This window comes from Oryctolagus cuniculus, chromosome 7 (genome assembly GCF_964237555.1).
Source record: "Oryctolagus cuniculus chromosome 7, mOryCun1.1, whole genome shotgun sequence".
Taxonomy (NCBI): domain Eukaryota; kingdom Metazoa; phylum Chordata; class Mammalia; order Lagomorpha; family Leporidae; genus Oryctolagus; species Oryctolagus cuniculus.
In genome coordinates, this window is record NC_091438.1 from 143484220 (window position 1) to 143505633 (window position 21414).

Here is a 21414-nt window from a genome sequence, read left to right on the forward strand (position 1 = left end):
GACTGCACTGGATTCCCTCTGCCGCCCCCCCGGCCCTCAACTAGGACTGCTGAGGTCAGGGCCTCACTCCCCACCCCCCTTCAGCCAAGGGCCCAGTTCCTCCCTCCTCGGCCAGCCTGGGCCAGCTCAGTGCTGTTGGCCCCGCCCATGCTCAGAGTGGGCATTCCCGGTGACCGTGGGGTTGGGGCCCCACCCAAGGCGCTGGCTTCCTGGCCTCCCCTGGGAGCGCAGATGGCCGCCCTTGAGTCACACACCTGGGGCCGGGCCTGCCTTCTGCTTCCTGCCGGCTTCTGAGCTGCCTGGGAGGCCATCCATGCCCCCAGCGGCCCCTGCCACTCAGCCTCCATCACCTCCAGTCCCTGCTGTGTCTCAGGTAAGACGCTTGGTGGCCCAGTGGTACCACAGGGTCCATGGGAGTGGTCCGGCCGCGGAAGGGTGCTCAGAGCCAGGTTACGTGCGACCCCCCGCCCCCCGACACACAAACCCCTCACCTCACACGCAGCACACACTCTCCAGCCCACAGCCCTCCCCCCCCACCAACACACACTCTCCTCACCCGCAGGAAACACTACGGCTGCTCACACACTCAGCACACAACAGACCCCTGTCCTCAGACAGACACAATGCACAAACTGTAACCAGCAGCCATGATGGCCCTGCATGTGGTGTATGGCCTCACCCAGGGGCCGAAGCACCCACCCTGGCCGACACCTGCTCCACACGCTCCCACCCGCATCTCCCATCACCCTCCTGTGCTGGCCACGGAGCCCCTCCCCCCAACAGTGTCTGCTCATGGGGCAGCAGCGTTGTCCCCCCCAGGCACTGCTTGTGTGTTGGGGTGGCCAGGGTGGCACAGGACAGCAAGAGGGGCAGGAGCAGAGCCAGGTTGAGATGGGCTGGGGCAGGCATTTGGCCCGGTGGTAAAGCCGCCCGCCTCCCACATCAGAACACTGGGTTTGATTCTCGATTCTGGGCCCTGACTCCAGCTTCCTGCTGATGCAGACTCTGGGAGAGTGATGAAGGCTCAAGTGCTTGCGTTTCTGTTGCCCACGTGGGAGACCAGGATTGAATTCCAGATCCAACATCCAGCCCGGTCCCTGCCTTTGCAGGCCTTTGGGGAGGGAACCCGTGGATAGGAGCGCTCTCTATGTCTTTTCCTGTCTCTCAAATCAAGCAAGCAAGCCAGTCAGCATTTGTCATGTACTTGCTAGGAGCCAGACCCTGTGTTAAATGCCTTTAAAAGCATTGTTTTATTACATAATACTTTTATAAACTAGTTGCTGTGATCTTCATTTTAAAGCTATGGAAGTAGGCTCAGAGAGGTTAAGAGACTTGCTGAATGTGCCACAGCTAAGAGACAGCGATAAACTTTTTCCAGGGTTTTTTCATCTACCAAGGCAAAGCAGCAGACAAGGCTGGGGAGGAAGACACTGAGGTTGTGGGGTGGGGGAGGGGCGAGGAAGCATTCGAGCTGCCGTCCCGGGGCCTTTGGCCCTCGGGCTCTCCAGTGCATGATCGCTGCCCCTTTTCCTCTATTCTGTTCCTTTGCCCCCTTGCTCTGTCCCCATGCACGCACTGCCCTCGTCCCATCGCTGTGACTTGAGAGTAAGCCTTGGTATGTGAGGCGGCGCCATCCCTGCATCTCCCGTCTCCTGCTTCTCCTGGCTGTCCCTGCCCAGCGTGGGCTCCTGTAGTCCCGATAGAGACGCAGAGACACGGACATCCACGGTATAACCTGAGTGTCATCCACAAAGGGGCAGGCGTTTTGACACAGCTGCTAGGACGCCGCTTAGGATGCCTGCAGTCTCCGTCAGAGGGCCTGGGTTCAAGTCCCAGCTCCCTGCCAACGCCCACCTGGAGGTGGCAGCGATGGCTCAAGCAGTTGATTCCTGGCACCCCTGTGGAAGACCCCCCACTGGAGTACCCAGCCGCTGGCTGCTGTGGGCATGTGGGGAGAGAACCAGATGGAAGATCTAACTCTGTCTGCTTTTTAAATAGAAATGTATATATAAAACTGTATCACAAATACTCGTGTCCCCACTGCTGAGTTAAGTGGACTGTGGGGGTGTGATAGGTAAACCTCCTGCTGTCACAGAGGTAATCATATCCTGACTGTCTTTATATTATTAATGCTTGCGCATTGTGTTTTCTAATAGAATACTGTTTTAAAGTCTTTTTTAAAAAGATTTATTTATTTATTTGAGAGGCAGAGTTACACAGAGAGAGAGAGAGAAAGAGATCTTGATCATCTGAGGGTTCACTCCCCAAATGGCCTCAGTGGCTGGAGCTAAGCCGATCTGAAGCCAGGAGCCAGGAGCTTCATCTGAGTCTCCCACGTGGATGGCAGGGGCCCAAGCACATGGGCCATCTTTACTGCTTTCCCAGGCACATTGGTAGGGAGCTGGATCAAAAGCGGAGCAGTTGGAACTAAGTTTTATGTGTATTATCCTTGCTATGTGCCCCATGTTATATCTATGTTTTGTTCAGTTTAATATATGAATAAGATTATATTGTAAGGCTGGCACCGCGGCTCACTAGGCTAATCCTCCGCCTAGCGGCGCTGGCACACCAGGTTCTAGTCCCGGTCGGGGCGCCGGATTCTGTCCCGGTTGCCCCTCTTCCAGGCCAGCTCTCTGCTGTGGCCAGGGAGTGCAGTGGAGGATGGCCCAGGTGCTTGGGCCCTGCACCCCATGGGAGACCAGGAAAAGCACCTGGCTCCTGGCTCCTGGCTCCTGCCATCGGATCAGCGCGGTGCGCCGGCTGCCGTGCGCCGGCCGCAGCGCGCCGGCCGTGGCGGCCATTGGAGAGTGAACCAACGGCAAAGGAAGACCTTTCTCTCTGTCTCTCTCGCTCTCACTGTCCACTCTGCCTGTCAAAAAAAAAAAAAAAAAAAAAAAAAAAAAGATTACATTGTAGAAGCATACAAATGTATGTCTCCTTATTTCTAGTGTTCAGGAATTTTGGTGTATCCTGAGGAAGGATGCACATTTTCGACTTTGCTATGAAATTTATTTCCAACATAATAGTTCCAGTTATACCCTCTTTTACAGCGAAATGGGAGTTCCCATTGTTCTATATCCTGCTCAACACTTAGAATTAACAGATTTGAATTCTTTCCAGCGTGCTGGGTGATTGTTTTAATGTGGGCTCCTGATATGCCATAATGTTGACATATTTTTATGTTTCCTGCTCATTTCTGCTTTTTCTTCTGTGAATTTCCGATTCCTTTTTTGATGCACGTTTCTTTTGTTTTTAAGTTGCTGATTTGCAGGCATTATATTATTCCTGAAAATTCATTGTCATATTGTGAATTCTCATGTTACAACTATTTTTTGATCTGTGACTTGTCCCTTCATTATTTTGATAGTATCTTTCACTACCCACAGTTTTAACCTTTACATGGTCCAACTTACCTTATTATTTGTAAGTCCCATGTCTTAATTTAAGAAAATTTCCTCTGCTTTTAGGTAATAAAGATACCTACTTGCTTCCAAAAAAATTTTTTTTAAAGATTTATTTATTTGAAAGACAGAATTACACAGAGAGGTAGAGGTAAAGAAAGAGAGAGAGAGTTCTTCCATTCACTTGTTCACTTCCCAAATGGCCACAACAGCCGGAGCTGTGCCAATCCAAAGTCAGGAGCCAGGAGCTTCTTCTGGGTCTGCCACGTGGGTGCAGGGTCCCAAGGACTTGGGCCATCCTCCGCTGCTCTCCCAGGCACTTTAGCAGGAAGCTGGATTGGAAGTGGAGCAGCTGGGACTCAAACTAGCACCCGTATGGGATGCTGGCGCTGCAGGCTGGGGCTTTAACCTGCTGTGCCACAGTGCCAGCCCCCCAAAATTCTTTATATTTTGCTTTTCACAATTAGATCCTTATTCCATTTGGAATTTAATTCTGGATATGGTGTGAGGTAGGGATCTAATTATATCTGCCCCCCCCCCCCCATGAATAAGTAATAACTTACAGCAACTGTCACTTCCTTGATCTGTTTTGGCAACTCTGTCAGCTATGTCAGAGTTTCCATATAGGTGCTCTCCATTTCTGGGATCTTTATTCTGTTCTTTTGGACTATTTGTTTATCCCTTTGTTAATTTCACTCTCTCAACGATGAAACTTTGAGACTTGCAGCGTGATAGGGAAGGTCCCATATGTCCTTGTCCATCTGTCCTTGTTTGTTTTTCAAGAATTTCTTGGTTACTCTTGGGGTCAGGTGATGGGCTTGGCAGTGAAGACGCCCATATTCCGTATCAGAGGGCCTGCCTGCGTGCCCGGCTCTCCTCCCCACTGCACCTTCCTGGTGATGCGGACCCTGGGGAGCTCAAGGAAGGGGCTGCTGCCCTCCACGTGGAAGACTTCCGTGGAGTTCCTGACTCCCAGCTTCAGGGACTGTTGCACACATTTTGGGAGTGAACCAGCAGATCTCTGTCTCTCAAATAAATAGGTATATTTAAAAATAAATATTTCAAGAAAGCTTCCTGGCTACCTTAGAATCTTTTTCCTTTTGAATTTTAGAATCAGCTTATAATATGTTCTGGAAAACTCTATTGGTATTTTGATTGGACTGGCACTGACTTTATGGACGAAGGTGGGAGGCACTTAAATCTTTTTGATACTGTCAGTCTCATGCATGATTGTGGTCCATCTACCTGCTTATTTAATTCCTGTTCAATCGTTTTTTCAGTGATTTTTATAGTTCTCTCCATCAAGATTTTATGTGTCTTTGGCAAAAAAAAAAAACAAAAAAAAAAAAAAAACAAAAAAAAAAACACAGTAGTTCTCGCTATTATGCATTGTTACCTTACTGGGGCCCTCATTGTGATGCAGTTAAGCCAGCATCCCATATGAGAACTGGTTCAAGTCCTGGCTGCTCTGCTTCCAATCCAGCTCCCCACTAATGTGTCTGGGAAAGCAGTGGAAGGTGGCTCAACTCCTTGGGGCCCTGGCCCCACATGGAAGATCCCAGTGGAATTCCAGGCTCCAGCCGGGCCTCCCCCAGCTGTTGCAGCCATCTGGGGGATGAGTCAGCAGATGAAGATCCCTCTCTCAGTCTGTTCTTCCCTCTCTGTAACTCTGCCTTTCAAATAAAAATACATTTTTTTTTTAATTTGACAGAGTTAGACAGTGAGAGAAAGAGAGAGAGACAGAGAGAAAGGTCTTCCTTCCATTGGTTCACTCACCAAATGGCCACTATGGCCGGCGCTGTGCCGATCTGAAGCCAGGAGCCAGGTGCTTCTTCCTGGTCTCCTATGTGGGTGCAGGGCCCAAGCACTTGGGCCATCCTCCACTGCCCTCCCGGGCCACAGCAGAGAGCTGGACTGGAAGAGCAGCAACTGGGACAGAACCTGGTGTCCATATGGGAAGCTGGCGCCGCTGCCGGAGGATTAACCAAGTAAGCCACAGTGCTGGCCCCATAAAAATACATCTTGCTGGCGCCGCGGCTCACTAGGCTAATCCTCTGCCTGCAGCACCGGCACCCCAGGTTCTAGTCCCGATCAGGGCGCCAGATTCTGTCCCGGTTGCCCCTCTTCCAGGCCAGCTCTCTGCTGTGGCCCGCGAGTGCAATGGAGGATGGTCCAAGTGCTTGGGCCCTGTACCCGCATGGGAGACCAGGAGAAGCACCTGGCTCCTGCCTTCGGATCAGCATGGTGGCCATTGGCAGGTGAACCAACGGTAAAGGAAGACCTTTCTCTCTGTCTCTCTCTCTCTCACTGTCCACTCTGCCTGTCAAAAAAAAAATGTTTACAAAAAAATGTATCTTCTTAAAATTTTGTTTATTTATTTGAAATACAGAGTGGCAGAGAGAGGGAGCAACAGAGACAGTTCTATCTGCTGGTTCACTCCCCAAATGTCTGCAACAGTTATGGTGGGGCCAGGAACTCCATCTTGGTCTCCCACGTGGGTGGGAGGGACCCATGCACCGGCACTATCTTTTGCTTCCTTCCCAGGTACATTAGCAGGGAGCTAGGTTGGAATTGTGGAGTAACTGGGGCTTAACCCAGGCCCTTCAGCTTTGGATGTGGGAGTTCTAAGCTGCAGCCTAACTCGCAGGGCCCCAAACTGCATCTAATGTGCCTAGGAGGCTGCAGATGATGGCCCAGGTACTGGAGTCTGCGCCAGCCATGTGTTCAGTTCCTGGCTGCTGCTTTAGCCCGGCCCAGCTCTGGTGTTTGCAGGCGTTTGGAGAGTGAATCAGTAGATCTCTCTCTCTCTCTCTCTCTCTCTCTCTGCATTTTGAATAAACAAATAAATCTTAAAAAAAAAAAAAGTCTCCAGACATTGACAAATGTTTGCAGGGCACGGATACCCCTGGTTGAGAATCACTGACATGAGTTCCATGTCCACTTACAGTATTCAGTTTATCCCTTTAGGTACCACCCTACTTCGTGTTTTGAGCGATAGTACACTATATATTTATGAATATGGCTTTTCCACACTGTCAGATGCCAGGAAGCAGTTGACTCCCGGCCTCGATGCACCTCTGGTGCCGGCATCTTTGTTGCTGTCGTGGCCCTTTTCCTGTCACTCATTGTCCAGGTTACATTATCTTCATTTCCACCCATTCCGGATAAGATACAGCACTTAGCATCCCCATGAGATGCCACCACAGGAAAATTACTGCCCCAACACAATTATCCATTACAAGACATTGGGACAATTTTCCTTTTCACGGTCGTGTGGTCTCCAGCATCTAAACGCGTGCGGAGGTGCTACAAGAAAGCAAACAGAAGCCTCTGTTCTCTAAAAGGCTGAAGGCGCAGGAAAGAGGGTGTTAGATGCTCTCCCAGAGCTCCTCGTACCCAGCCCCAGGTCCTTCAGCAATCGGCAACCCGCTTCTCTCAGCTGAGGTGTGTTCCATAGTGTTCTGAAGCAAATACCAAATACCTGATTTCATCTGTAAATATTTTTGTGTGTATTTATTCATTTGAAAGGCAGAGAGAGAAAGAGAGAGTGAGCAAGCCCATTTGCAGGTTCACTTCCCAGCTGCCTGCAGGGGCTGGGCTGGGCCAAAGCTAAAGCCTAGTAACTCAATCCAGGTCTCCCCTGTGGGTGACAGGAGCCATCACTCCTACCTCCCCGGGTCTGCATTGGAAGCTGGACTCAGAAGTCAGAACCGGGAATTGAACCCAGGTAGCTGCTCTGGGATGTGGGCGCCTTAACTGTGAGGCCAAGCACCTGCCGCCATACATGTCTTTCACGGTTGATTTGCTGGTGTGGCTTCCAAAGAAGGACCACACGTGTTAGATCTCGTGTGTCTCTTCAGTATCTTAACCTGGGACAGCCCCTTTGCCACAGTTTGGGTGTGGTTTGTCCCTGAAGGGCTCATGTGTGCAGCTTGGTCCCTGGTGTGGCACTGTGGGATGGAGCCTGTAGGAGGCGGGGCCTGGTGGGCAGTAAGTAGGGTCGTGAGGTCACTGCGAGGGAGGACTGGCTAGCCCAACAGCCTGCCCAGGGCCTGGCCCCTGCCAGCAACCAGAAGATGTGAACCCACCAGCCCACCCAGGCGGCAAGGCCAAGTCAGAGGAGCAGTGGAATGAGAAACGGGCCACACTCTGATCTCACTCCCAATTCCTAACCAAATATGGAGTTCTAGAGAATCCACAGAGACACAGACCGGGCTGCAAACACACGGGTGACATTCTCCGTATTCATCACCTTCGTCTCTGTCATCACATGCAGAGTCTGGGGGCAGTCCTGCCCCAGAAGTGCCAGTCTGTAGACTGAATTATTTATTTATTTATTTTTTTGACAGGCAGAGTTAGACAGTGAGAGAGAGACAGAGAGAAAGGTCTTCCTTTTCCGTTGGTTCACCCCCTAAATGGCTGCTACGGCCGGCGTGCTGCGCCAATCCGAAGCCAGGAGCCAGGTGCTTCTCCTGGTCTCCCATGGGGTACAGGGCCCAAGCACTTGGGCCATCCTCCACTGCACTCCCGGGCCACAGCAGAGAGCTGGCCTGGAAGAGGAGCAATTGGGACAGAATCCGGAGCCCCAACCGGGACTAGAACCCGAGGTGCCGGCACCGCAGGCGGAGGATTAGCCAAGTGAGCCGCGGTGCCAGCCTGTAATCTGCTGGTTCACTCCCCAAATGGTCACAACAGCTAGGAGAACTCCATCCGGATCTCCCATATGGGTGGCAGGGCCCAAGTCCCTGGGCCATCTCCTGCTGCTTTCCCAGGTGCATTAGCAGGGAGCTGGATGGGAAGTGCAGCAGCCAGCACTCGAACCAGTGCTCATAGGGGATGCTGGCTTCTAAGGCCCGCTGGGCCCCCAGGCTGTAGGTCTGTCGCAGTGGATGTGACAGCCTGCAGTTGTCCAGAGCCTGCTTAGCTTGTTCCTTGGCTGGAGCTCCCCAGAACAGGGGGCAGAGCTAGCGCCCTAACCCACTGCTTGGCTCCAGTCGCGTCATCCAAATGAGGGCTTGTATCTCAGACAAAAATAAAAAGCTGTGTTCTTAAGGGGGGAGGGGCGTAAAGAAGAAGGGACAGCGGTGGAGTGCAAGGGCAAGGGGAGGCTGGGTGCCGAGCGGGGAGTCGGGAGCCTATGCTCTGGTTTGCACCTGCCTGGCCGAGGACCTCTCTGAACCTCCGCTTCCTTCTCTGTGTGGGAGGCTGCAGGGTCCGCCGGTGTCCACAGGACTCGCTTCCTCGGACAGCAGCAGCCACACGGTTGTGGCTGCAGGTCAGCTGAATGAACGAGGTGAGGGGGCGCAGACTGGACACTGAGGCGGGGGGCGGACGCGCGTGTATGCCAGAAGCCCCACCCTCCTCCCTTTCTGTCTCACACGCACTCGCACTCGCGGGTCCACCCGTGTGAACTGCCCACGCTGCCCAGCCTCCCCGGCTCCCGTGCCCGCCTGCGCTCCCAGGGGACTTTGTCCTGACTCCCATGCGTCCCCTGACCACCCCGACTGCAGCAGCTCTTCCCAGCCGCGTGCTGCTTCTCTCCCTTTTAATTCCAGGGACCTCCCCACCCCTCCCCGCTTCCCTCGCTCTGCTCTCTCAGCCCCAGAGCGCAGGGCAGGCACAGACTCGCTGTCCACCTCTTGCTCTTTGGACTCCCTCAGTCTTGGGCCCTCCCACGTGTATGTGTCTGTCTGTCTGTCTCTCCATGCGTGTGTCTTTCTCCCTCCTTCTCTTCCCCTGCCCTCTCCTTTTGTCCCCTGGCTCCCTCTGCATTTTCTTGGTCACTCAGTCCTGCTTGCTCCTCTTCCTCTCTCCCGAGAGCCCCTTCTTGCTTTCTCTCTCCTGCCCGGGCTCCCTGGCACCCCGCCCTGCAGGGCTGTGACAGAGGCTTCCGTGCAGGGCCCCGGGGCTTGGGCGGTGCAGCTTGGAGCCTCCTGTGGCATCCGCTGGAGAGGCCCTAGGGTCACTGCATTTCCTCTCGGGGGTGACTTGGCAGTGAGAGGTTGTTTCCTCACTTCTGCAATTGCCAGACAGCGCCGAGGCCGGCCGGGGCCCGGGACCCGCACGGAGGTGCGCGGGCTGTGCAGTGGCAGCCCCTAGCACCACCACAGGTAACGGGGGTGGGAGTGGGGCGGGTTCCCAGCTCCAGCTGGGCACCTAAAGGGAGGGGGCGGGGTCCTGTTGGGGGGCACTTTTCTCAGAGCCAGAGTCTCAAGGTAGGAGAGAATTGCTTGTGGTCGGACTTCCTCAGGGGACCTAGCACCCTCTCTCCGGTTCTCTGAGGCCAAGTCAGGGCCAAGATGTCCTCAGAGGCTTACATGGGAGGGGATGATGGTGATAGGAGGTGGGGGGAGGTGGACCCCAGGAGCTGAATGCCATCTGTTTTACGGGCTGTGTAATCGTGGTTGAGTTATACCCCTCTCTGTGCAGGTCCCTAACTTGTGAAATGGGGACAATGCCATCTCCCTGCCAGGACTGTCAGGAGAGGGAAAGGGTCCAAGATGGGACAGGGGACTTAGCAGCTCACTAAATGCTAGGTTAACCCTGGGGATAGTGAAAATAAGCAGATTATCAGTCCATGTAACCAGGTCTGCAGCCAGTGTCCACCACCAGGTCCCAGGGCCTGAGGACAGGGCCACAGCTGGACGCCCTTCCTTTGCTGGGGCTCAGCAATGTGAGGAAGAGGGGCTGGAAGGCTTTCTCTCCAGACAGCCAGCAGCTCTGCCTGACACCCAAGCTGCATTCTTTCAATTCTTTCAGGGTATTCTGAGCAGGTGCGCGTAGGAGCGAGCGCGAGGGAGACCAAAGAAAGAGACTTGCTTGCCTTTAGGCACTGAGCGGCCAACCGGGGGCGGAAGTCAGCTCAGCTCCAGGTTCAGGTTCAGGTTCAGGTGCAGCTCTCGCTTACAGGCTGGGACCTGGGGCGATTCGGGGCCTCACTCTGCTTCTGCAGACTGGCCACCAAAATGCTGGCCTTGTGGTTTGTGGGGAGGACGAAGTGAGAGGCTGGGTGGGAACATGTCCATCAGCTGACCGGGGCCGTGCAGACATGGCCAGGGCTCTCCACGAGCACTGATGCGGTAATCTGTGCCGTGGGTACTGCAGGAGGTGGTGTCTGGTTTGTGCATTGTTTTGCCTTTACCCTTGGCACAGAGTTTGGTGTGTGTGTGTGTGTGTGGTAAGAGGCTAGGATCCTGTCTCGGCGTGGCGAGTGGGGGGGATGTCTCTGGGGGTGTCCTGGGTATCTGTGTGTCTGTGGTTGGGCCTGGGGTAGGGGGTGGGGGAAGGGGCAGTGACTGCCCACATGTGCCTAGGGCAGGTCTGGGAACTGGCATAGCCCAACAGTTCTGGAAACAGGATCACAGGACCGGCGGAGAGCTTCATGGGTGCCTGTGTGTCCTTGGCCACAAGGAGAGCAGAGCTAGACTGTGTGTGAGAGACAGAGCAGAGGAGCCCCCTCCGCAGCCCCACCCAGCCCCTGGGTTCTGCAGGAGGGGGCCCCTCAGGGCCCGGGTTGCAGCTGAGCACGCTGGCTGGCTGTGGGAGAAGAGCTACCAGGCTCACAGCTCGGTTTAGCTGATAAAAGCCCATTTCGTTATGCCAAGTGCTTTACCGTTTACCCAAACCTGCACCCCCGGCCATCTCACTTTCTCCTGACACCAACACTACAAGGAAGGGCGTACCCTGTCTTGCAGATACAAATTCCCCGGGCTTGGAACTGAAGGTGGGTGGCACAGCTGAGGCCAGAGCCTTGACCCCCGGCTCCAATTCCTGGGCTTCTCTCTCCAGCCACCCTGGCCGGCTGCTTCCAAGAGAGACGTGGCTGGCTTGCGGTGTGGAGATTGGCTTGCCCGGTAGCAGATGTTGTCCGAGGCACGGCTCTTGGCTGCACTGGCTTCATCCTGCTCTCACCCCTACCCAGAGAGGAGAGTTTTGTGAAGGCCCATCAGCAGGTGGAGGAAGGGAGGCTGCGCCGAGGTCATGCGGCTCAGAGACAGCGGAGCCAGGTGCGGACCCAGTCCTGTGCCTGTACTCTGTGTTCTTGGGGCTCTCAGGTCCGGAAGATGTCGGTGAGCTTCCTGGTGGAACAGGCAGGCGCCTACGGCTGGGGAAGCTCAGAGAGGAGTTTCCTCACTCTCCTCCCTGCCGGGAAGCCAGGAGGCAGAGGGCGGCTCACAGACGGGCGCTGCCTGGGCATTGGGGAGCCAGGGGGAGAGCCCCGGGTCAGGCTTGGGTCCTGCAACTCCACGGCATTTCCTAGGCCAGCTGAGCAGATGGAGCCTGAGTGTCACTGCTGGGGTCAGAGTAGGGTCCTCAGTGAAAAGGGAAATTGGGTAACTCCGACTGGTACTCTGGTGGCCCCAATGCTGGGGCCCTAGACTCTGTCCCTGGCCTCTTCCCCGGACCAAGAGCTCCATTCACCAACCAATAAATGAGCCCAGCACCGTGCGTGACTCACATTCAGGGGCCTGTAGGGAGCGTTGGACAGAACTCTCCGGAGCCTGGGTACCTGTTTCCTTTACCTGCCCCTCAGATCCTTGTAAATCTTGGGAAACGAGGAGGAAAGCACTCCTTGAGGGGACTCCTTAGAGGATGAGCAGCAGGGCCAGGCCAGGGCACCGACGTACAGGAGCAGGGAAAAGTTAGAACAGGGATAACTGATTTATTGAGCACCTACTATGTGCCATGCACTTGAGACGTTTGTCTCTTTTTAACTTCAGAGCTTTCCTGTGAGGTCAGCACTGGTATGATTCCCATTTTCTTTCTTTATTTTTTTAAAAGATTTAATTGATTTGTTTGAAAGGCAGAGTAACAGATAGAAAAGGAGAAAGAGAGATCTTCCATCTACTGCTTCACTCTCCAAATGGCCGCAATGACTGGGGCTGGGCCATGCTGAAGCCAGGAGCCAGGAGCTTCTTCTGGGTCTGCCACGTGGGTGCAGGGGCCCAAGCACTTGGGCCATCTTCTATTGCTTTCCCAGGCCATAGTAGAGAGTTGGATCAGAAGTGGAGCAGCCGGGCCTCGAACTGGTGCCCATATGGGATGCTGGTGCTGCAGGCAGTAGTCCTTCCCACTGTGCCACTGTGCTGGTCCCCATAATCCCATTTTCTAGATGAGGAAACTGGAACTGGAGAGATTAATAGATCTATTTAGTAAACAGTGCCTGAGCACTTGCAGTGTAGCAGGCCCTGGCGACCTGCCAGAGCCTGCCGCCGGGAGTTCCCAGCACAGGAGGGAGGAGTTGTGGGAACCCGGTGGCTTCTCTGACACTGCCGGTGGTGACCAGCGGTCTGAGCTCTCACTGTACATCAGACCTTTCCCACTTAATATTTTTTTAAGATTTATTTATTTGAAAGGCAGAGTTACAGAGAGACAGAGGCAAAGAGAGAGAGACCTTCCATCCACTGGTTCACTTCCTAGATGGCTGCAGTGGCAGGAGCTGAATCGATCCGAAGCCAGGAGCCAGGAGCTTCTTCTTCTGGGTTTCCCACCTGGGTGCAGGGGCTCAAGCACTTGGTTGATCTTCTGCTGCTTTCCCAGGCCATAGCAGAGAGCTGGATCGGAAGTGGAGCAGCTGGGACTCCAGCTGGCGCCCGTATAGGATGCTGGCACTGCAGGCGGTGCTTTGCCTGCTAAGCCACACTGCTGGCCTCAGAACCTTGACTTTGACATAGGAGTCCTCCTATTGCAGCTATGCATTTAGAGTCCTTGCGACTGTTGACGCGAGCGGGGGGCATCCTAAGCAGTGACAAGCCGCTGTACCAAACGCCCACTCTGAGACGCAGGATCGGAATCCATGTTTATCTGATTCCAGAAGCTGTGCTCTTAACCACCATCCTCCCTGAAGACTTTAATTTCTTCATTTTGCTTGATGCTCACAAAAGCTCTAGAAAAGGGCTGTGTCTGCACTGCCGGCATCCTATTTGGGCACCGGTTTGAGTCCTGGCTGCTCCACTTTCAATCCAGCTCCCTGCTAATGTGCCTGGGAGGGCAGTGGAGGATGGCTCAAGTCCTTGGGCCCCTGCACCCCCTAGGAGACTGGGAAGAAGCTCCTGGCTTCGGATTAGCCTAGCCCTGGTCATTGCAGCCACTTGGAGAGTGAACCAGTGGATGGAAAATCACTCCTTCTCTGTGTGTGTGTGTGTGTCTCTCTCTCCCTCTCTCTCTGTAACTTTGCCTTTCAAATAAATAAATCTAAAAAACAAACAAACAAAAAACCCAAAAGCCCTAGGAAGAAGCTGTGTCACCGTCAGCACTCCCAAAAAGGAGAAGCAGTTTTACGAAGAGCTGCACAGCTATTAAGAGGGGAAGCTGAGTCATGTGAGTCCAAGTTGAAATCTATAATGTCTTCCCACATCTCGCAGGCCCATTAAAAAACTTTTCTCTTTACTGTGGTGAAAGAAGAGCAGCAGAAATTTGCTTCTTAACAGTTAGGTGTGCGTGCAGTCCCACGAGCCCTGCTCATGCTGGTGTGCAAGGCACCCTGTCCTGCATAACTTCTCCTCTGGCGCCCCTCGAGCTTTCTACCCAGGAGACTGCTCCCCGCAAACCTGGCAGCCCCCAGCCCCTATCGGTTCTATGCAGCTGATGACCTGAGCTGCCTCAGAGAAGCAGAATCTTGGAATCAGCCTTTTTGTCTCTGGCTTATTTCACTTAGCATCCGGCCCCCCACGTTTTCCTGCTTTGTAGCCTGTGCTAGAACCCCTTTCCTTTGTAAGGCTGGGCACTACTGCATGGTATGGCTCTGGATAGACCACTTTTTTTTTTTTTTTTTTTTTTTTTACAGGCAGAGTGGACAGTGAGAGAGAGAGAGACAGAGAGAAAGGTCTTCCTTTGCCGTTGGTTTACCCGCCAATGGCCGCCGTGGCCGGCAAGCTGCAGCCAGCGTACTGCGCTGATCTGATGGCAGGAGCCAGGTGCTTTTCCTGGTCTCCCATGGGTGCAGGGCCCAAGCACCTGGGCCATCCTCCACTGCACTCCCTGGCCACAGCAGAGAGCTGGCCTGGAGGAGGGCAACCGGGACAGAATCCGGCACCCCAACCGGGACTAGAACCCGGTGTGCCGGCGCCGCAAGGCGGAGGATTAGCCTAGTGAGCCGCGGCGCCGGCCAAGACCACATTCTTTAAAAAAGGATTTATGTATTTGAAAGGCAGTGCAAGAGAGAGAGAGAGAGAGAGAGAGACACCTTCCATCTGCTGGTTCACTCCCCAAATGGGCCAGGCCAAAGTTAAGAGCCTGGGGCTCCATTTGGCTCTCCCATGTGGGTGGCAGGGGCTCAAGTACTTTGGCCATCTTCCACTGCTTTCCCAGGCGCATTAACAGAGAACTGGATCAGAACTGGAGCAGCCGGGACTCGAACCCATACCCGTACAGGATGCTGACGTGGCAGGAGGCAGCTTAACCCCCTGCGCCACAATGCCCGCTCCTCGACCACATTTTCTTGATCTGTTCATGCATCCATGGACATCTCGGTTGCGCCCACAACTCGGCTACTGAGAATATTGCTGTGAACATGGGAGCACGAATACGTCTTTGGGGTCCTGTTCTTGGAATGCGTGCCTCCAAGTGGGACCGCTGGGTTACTGGCAGTTTTATTTTCAGTTTTCCGTGCGGCTGCACTGTGTCGGCTCCCACCGACAGTGTCAAGGGTTCCAGCCTGGGACGTCCTCAGCAGGACTTGCTGTTCTGGTTTCTGGAGAGTGGCCGCGGTCCTGCTCCGCGGTGCTGTCTCTGATTCTGAGTCGCGTTCCTCTGGTGACTGGTGAGGCTGAGGATTTTTTCCTATGCTTCTTGGCCAGCTGTGTATCTTCCTTGGAGAAGTGTCTATCCAAGTCCTTGGCCCGTTTTTAAATTGGGTTATTTGTTTTCTTTGTTACTGAGTGATGGGAGAACGAGAGCGAGAGCAATAGAGAGAGGGGCTCTTTTTAGCCCCTTATAAATGTGGTTGTTTTCTTTACTTCCTTGTCTCTTAGGCCCATTCAGAAATCTTCATTTTACCAACGAGGAGGCAGAGACTCAGGTCAGGGGATGAGTCTGGTGCTGGACCAAAGGGTCAGATTCCGGCTCCCGCAGGCAGGAGGCGGATGGGTCCCTAGCAGACCCTGCCATCCCACTGCCCCATTGCCTTCCTGACTTCGGGCAGCAAAGGGACAGGCAGGGCCCTGGGTCAGAGGCGTGGCTTCCCGGGGACGACTTCCAGCAGGGGCCACTGCTGGGAGAGCCTGAAGGGCCTTGGAATTCAGGATTCCGATTCGGCCTCTTCTCAGCTTTGTGACTGTGGACAAGTCTGTTTTCCTCTGTAAGTCTTTTCCTTTGCTGGAAAAATGAACACAATCCCTGGAAAATTCACCTCGCAAAGACGGGTTGAGTAGAAAAAGTGGTGGTGGGTGAGGAAGCTCTGTACATTTCTCTGGTCAGTGCAGCGCTGAGCCCTGACTGCGGACGGGCAGCCACCCACTGTCTACACAGCTGGGTGCTTAGATCCCCTGTGGCACCTGCGCCCCTCCCCCACCTCCTTCATCAGACTCTGGGAGTGTGCGTGGACTTGGAGGTGTCCAAATTCTGTTTTTTGTTTTTTTTTTTTTTTTTAAGACTTACTTGTTTATCTGAGAGATAAAGTTATAGACAGAGAGAGGGAGAGTCAGAGAGAGGTCTTCTGTCTGCTGGTTCTCTCCCCAAAAGGCCAGATGACCAGAGCTGGTTCAATCCGAAGCCAGGAGCCAGGAGCTTCTTCTGGGTCTCCCATGTGGATGCAGGGCCCTAAGGACTTGGGCCATCCTCTGCTGCTTTTCCAGGCCATAAACAGAGAGCCAGATTGGAAAGGAGCAGCCTGGATTCGAACCAGCACCCAAATGGGATGCTGGCCCCACAGGCAGAGGCTTAGCCCTCTATGTCACAGCACCAGCCCCAAAGTTCTGATTTTTAAACATTTAGACTTTGTCTCTTGACTTAAGTTGCCACACAGATGTTCGGGTCTGGCCTGACTGTTGAATTCTAGGTATTTGCATGCTTATATTTGGGGTCATTGTTGGGACTGTAGGATTTTTTTTTTTTAACAGGCAGAGTGGACAGTGAGAGAGAGAAACAGAGAGAAAGGTCTTCCTTTGCCGTTGGTTCACCCTCCAATGGCCGCCGCGGCCGGTGCGCTGTGGCCGGCACACCGCGCTGATCCGATGGCAGGATCAGGTGCTTCTCCTGGTCTCCCATGGGGTGCAGGGCCCAAGGATTTGGGCCATCCTCCACTGCACTCCCTGGCCACAGCAGAGAGCTGGCCTGGAAGAGGGGCAACCGGGACAGAATCCAGCGCCCGGACCAGGACTAGAACCCGGTGTGCCGGCGCCGCAAGGCGGAGGATTAGCCTAGTGAGCTGTGGCGCCGCCCGGGACTGTAGGATTTTAGTAAATGAAAAAAAAAAAACAGTTGGGGCTCAGAGTGGTGAAGTCACTCGCCCAAGGTAACACAGTGAGTGAAGGATGAGCCGGGTATAAACCGGGTCTTCCGGATCCCAGAGGCCTTGTTCTTCCCACCCTACTCCCCAGCTCCCAAAATCTGGACACATTTCCTTTGTCCCAGGCTCCTCAGGGAGTCACCAGGTGCTTGGTCATTTGTGCATTTATTTACTCATTCCCCAGTGCCTGACCCTGAAAGTAAAGAGATGAAAACTATGAGATCCCGGCTCTCAGGAAGCTCCCCGCCTGGGGAGGAAATAGCACAGAAATCCGTGCTCACCGCACGTGACAGCTGCGGTACTGGGGAATGTGCCCAGACATCGGTGACCGGAGGAGAAGGTAACGTCCTGCCTGAGGCAGCCAGGGAAGGCTTCCCAGAGGAAGCACTCGCTAGAGCAGATCTTTTAAAGATTTTCTTTATTTGACAGGCAGAGTTACAGACAGAGAGAGGGAGAGACAGAGAGAAAGGTCTTTCATTCGCTGGTTCCCTTCCCAAATGACTGCAATGGCTGGAGCTGGGCCAATGCGAAGCCAGGAGCCAGAGCTTCTTCCGTGCCATTTGGGGAGTGAACCAGTGCTGGCCCCTAGAGTACATCTCAAAGGACAAGATTTTTCTAAGTAAAGCAACAGACAAGGGGCCAGCACTGTGGCAGAGTAGGTTAAGCCGCCATCTGCAGCACCAGCATCCCATTTGGGCACTGGTTCGAGTCCCAGGTGCTCCACTACCGATCAAGCTCCCTGCTAATGCTCCTGGGAAAGCAGTAGAAGATGGCCCAAGTACTTGGGCCCCTGCACACATGTGGGAGACCCAGAAGAAGTTTCTGGTTCCTGGCTTCGGTCCAGCTCAGCCCTGGTAGTTGTGGTCATTTGGGGAGTGAACCAGCAGAGAGAAGACCTCTCTCTCTCTCTCTGTCTGTCTGTCTCTTCTTCCTTCTCTCTGAACTGTGCCTTTCAAATAAATAAATAAATAAATCTGAAAAAAACAAGAAGAAGAAGAAAAGCAGAATGACAGAGGGAGGAAGGTGAGAGAGAGACAGAGATCTTGTATCTGCTGTTTCACTCCCCAGATGGCCACAACTGCCAAGGCTGGACCAGGCTGCAGCCAAGAGCTGAGAACTGCGTCCAGGTCTCCCATGTGGGTGGCAAGGGCTCAAACGCCAGGGCCGTCTTTCACTGCCTTCCCAGAAGCATCAGCGGGGAACGGGATCTGAAGCAGATCAGCCAGGACCGGACCCGCCACTGGGAAGTCACCAGCAGTGACTTCACCCACTGCATTGCAAGGCTACACCCCCCCCTAAAGATTTCTGAGGACCAACTGCCTGTCAGTCACACTGCTAAGCACAGTGACACGGGGCGAACCCCGCAAAGCCCTGCCCTTAGGACACTTAGTCTCACAGAGGAGACATCCGGGCAATTGAAACACACTTGGTTGCTGCTCAAAGTGGGGTCCTGGTGTGAAGAACAAAGAGGGGTCCACCGTGTAAGACAGTCCCGGGGTCAGAGGCGCGCCTGGGTGCTGGGACCCAGGCACCAACGCACACCAAGCCCCTGCCTGACCTCCAGTTGGGGCCGCCCCACATCTCCCATCCTCCTCTGCCAGGCTCCAGCAGGAATGGCATCCCCGGTCCCAGGGCAGGTCTTCACCCGCCGTCTGGAGCTTTCCTGAGGGGTCTTTCCTGCCCACACCGAGTTTCACTTCCTCAGGGAGGTCTTTGCCAGCTGTGAGCACCAGGGGAGCAAGCGCCTGGCCGGTCTATTTGCCATTGTGTCCCCAAATGCCCAAGCCACCAAGTGAAGCCATGAGAGGTAACAGGCCTCGCTGATCGCCCGCTGGTCCCGAAGCCCCCAGCAGAGCGAATGCTGGGCAAAGCCTGGGGATACCCACAGGTGTGGCTAAGGAAACATCTGGCTCTCCTTGGGATTTCACTGATCGGGAACATTCTTGTGCCGTGCTCTGTTTAGTGTGGTGGTGGTTCGTGGGTGTTTAATTAGGTAAATGTAGCGTTCATTATTCCCCGAACATCTCTGGAGTTATCTAAAAACAAAACTCCTCCTCCCTGCACACTGTGACTTACACTCCCTTCCTCAGGGTGGTCCTGCCACCCCACCTCCAGGGTGGTCCGCGGACTGGGTGGGGGGTGTCGGGGAGTGGAGGCTGAGGGTCCCAGCCAGTGAAAAAAATGGAGCTCTCAAAAGAAAGAATTTTGGGGCCGGCACCGCAGCTCACTAGGCTAATCCTCCACCTGCGGCGCCGGCACACCGGGTTCTAGTCCCGGTCGGGGCGCCGGATTCTGTCCCTGTTGCCCCTCTTCCAGGCCAGCTCTCTGCTGTGGCCTGGGAGGGCAGTGGAGGATGGCCCAAGTGCTTGGGCCCTGCACCCACATGGCAGACCAGGAGGAAGCACCTGGCTCTTGGCTTCGGATCGGCACAGTGCACCAGCCGTGGAGGCCATTTGTGGGGTGAACCAATGGAAGGAAGACCTTTCTCTCTGTCTCTCTCTCTCTCACTGTTTAACTCTGTCCAAAAAAAAAAAAAAAAAAAAAGAAAGAAAGAAAGAAGAAAAAGAGTTTTTGGAAACCTTGTATCTGCCAGCAGCATGGCCTTGACTGCTTTCTAACGGGCAAAGAATTTCCTGATGAGACTGTAGAGATCTCCAAAGTGCCATCTTTGAATACTGCATAATGAAAGGTCCCTGCTTAGAAGACCTGCACAACTCAGTGGACAATGTTCTAGAGATGAGTAAGGACTCAGGCTTCGGAGTGATGCAGAGGCAAAAGATCCACTCGGGGTGGTGCAGGTTGAAGCACCGCCCGGGACTCCGGCATCCCCTCCTGGAGTGCTGGCTTGCATCCTGGCTGTTCCACTTCCAACCCAGCTTCCTGCTAATGCATCCTGAGAGACAACAGATGCTTAGGCTCCTGCTGCCCATGTGGGAGGCCCAGATGGAGAGCCAGGCTTCTGGCTCTGGCCCGGCTCAGCCCTAAGCTGGCTGTTGTGGGCACTGGGGGAGTGAACCAGCAGGAGGAAGAATATTCCTGTCTGTCTCTTTCTGCTTTTCTGCATGGGGCCCAGAGTCTGAGGGCTACACAGGAGCCTCCTGGTTGGGTGAAGCCTGGTGCTCGGGTGAATCCTAAGGAGCCTTGGAGACGGCCCTCTCTGTGGCTGTTCATGTCGCTGACCTGGGGCTGTCCCCAGCCTGGGCTCCAGGCAGGCATGCAAGGTGCCTCAGGAAGCGCCAGGGCACAATGGCCAGGTTTGTCGCCGCCCCTCTGCATCACACTGCAGAATAAGACACAAAGTCAAGTTCTCTGGCCCCAGGCGGTCCACGTCTGGAGGAAGTGAGGCTGTACCACGTTTGATGCTGGTGAATTCGAAGACACGGTAGCCGAGCAGCAGCTCATCCCTGACGGCTATGGGGGTCAAACACTCCCCAGTGGTGGTCCCCAAGGACAAGCGTCAGGCCCGGCACGGGGGGAGGCTTCCGCTGCGCTCCCCTTCTTAGTTACACCCCCCAATAAATCCTACGTTCTGTCCGCAAAAAGAGAAGATCCACTCCGATGGCAGGCAGACCAAGGCGTGGGAGCGTTCAGAGCTTTCAGCAAGTTTATTGAGGGGGTCCAGGGTCTGCATCGCCACCAACCTGGACAAAACTCCTATTTGTGCAGCTTTGACATGGGCTCGAAGAAGAGTCTCACCAGTGATCCAGGGGAAAAAAAAAAAAGCCATTTAAACACTCCTTGCCTTGGCAAGGCCATGCTGGTGGGAGGGCGGATTGTCCTCAGATGCTTCCACCAGAAGCCCGGGTCCCGACAGGCTGAGTGCAGAAGCAGTCGGGAGGTCAGCTGCCTTTGGTTAAGCCCAACATTAAAGAGATTTGTACAGAATGTAAATCCACGCCGCTGCTCTCCCTAACTTGTTTATGTCCGGGAAAATCTAGCTGTGCTTCACTAACAATATGTTATTTATGTTAGCAAGGAAGCAGCTTATTACGGGGCGGGGTTTATTTAAAAATGACATGTCTTAGAATGTCTTTGTTGTAATTTTTAACGTGCTACATCTTGATAGCTGTAACCGATCTAAACAAAAGCCCCTTGGGGCCCCCAGGGATTTTTTTTAAGGGTCTCCAGGGGTCCTGAGACCAGAACATGGGAATAGAGCTGTCCACTGGCTCAGCCCCCTCTAGCCTTTAAGGCCAAGGTGCCGGCCCCGCTTCTCTCCCCCAGACCCCTGTGTTCCTGGGGTGTGGGGACACATCTGGCCTCGCTCTGCCTGAGTGCCAGCTGGATGGGGCCTGCTGCTCCCTCTGGGTCTTTGGGGCAGCCACGTCCCAACCCTCAGCCCACACAGGAAGTGCCCTCCTCCTGGCCGGCTTGGGCTCCAGAGGTCCTCGGGACACTCTCCAGCCAGGGGGCCCAGTGGGGCTGTCCCAGCCCTGCCCCCCAAGGCAGAAAAATCTGTGTTCCTCAGCCAGGACCTGGGTGAGACAAGGGAGGCACTTACAGGGGCGAAATTGAAGGGGGCACCAAAATTTCCATAATCCCAGATAAATTGTATTTTCATGCAAA

The 21414-nt window shown here is 54.3% G+C and overlaps 1 protein-coding gene across 4 annotated transcripts in view; it reads left to right on the top strand.

Moving 5' to 3' along the window:
- The first annotated feature begins 235 nt into the window (after positions 1-235).
- Positions 236-21414, top strand: part of PTAFR (platelet activating factor receptor) — a 30038-nt gene continuing 8859 nt past the window's right edge. Inside the window, exon 1 of one of the 4 annotated variants that reach the window (XM_070078974.1) lies at positions 236-373. The gene's annotated coding sequence lies outside the window, so the exon portion shown is untranslated. Of the gene's footprint in view, positions 374-8460; positions 8695-9336; positions 9512-17059; positions 17189-21414 lie in introns of those variants that run through there. The other 3 variants (XM_070078976.1, XM_008265869.4, XM_070078975.1) reach the window with 3 other exon arrangements.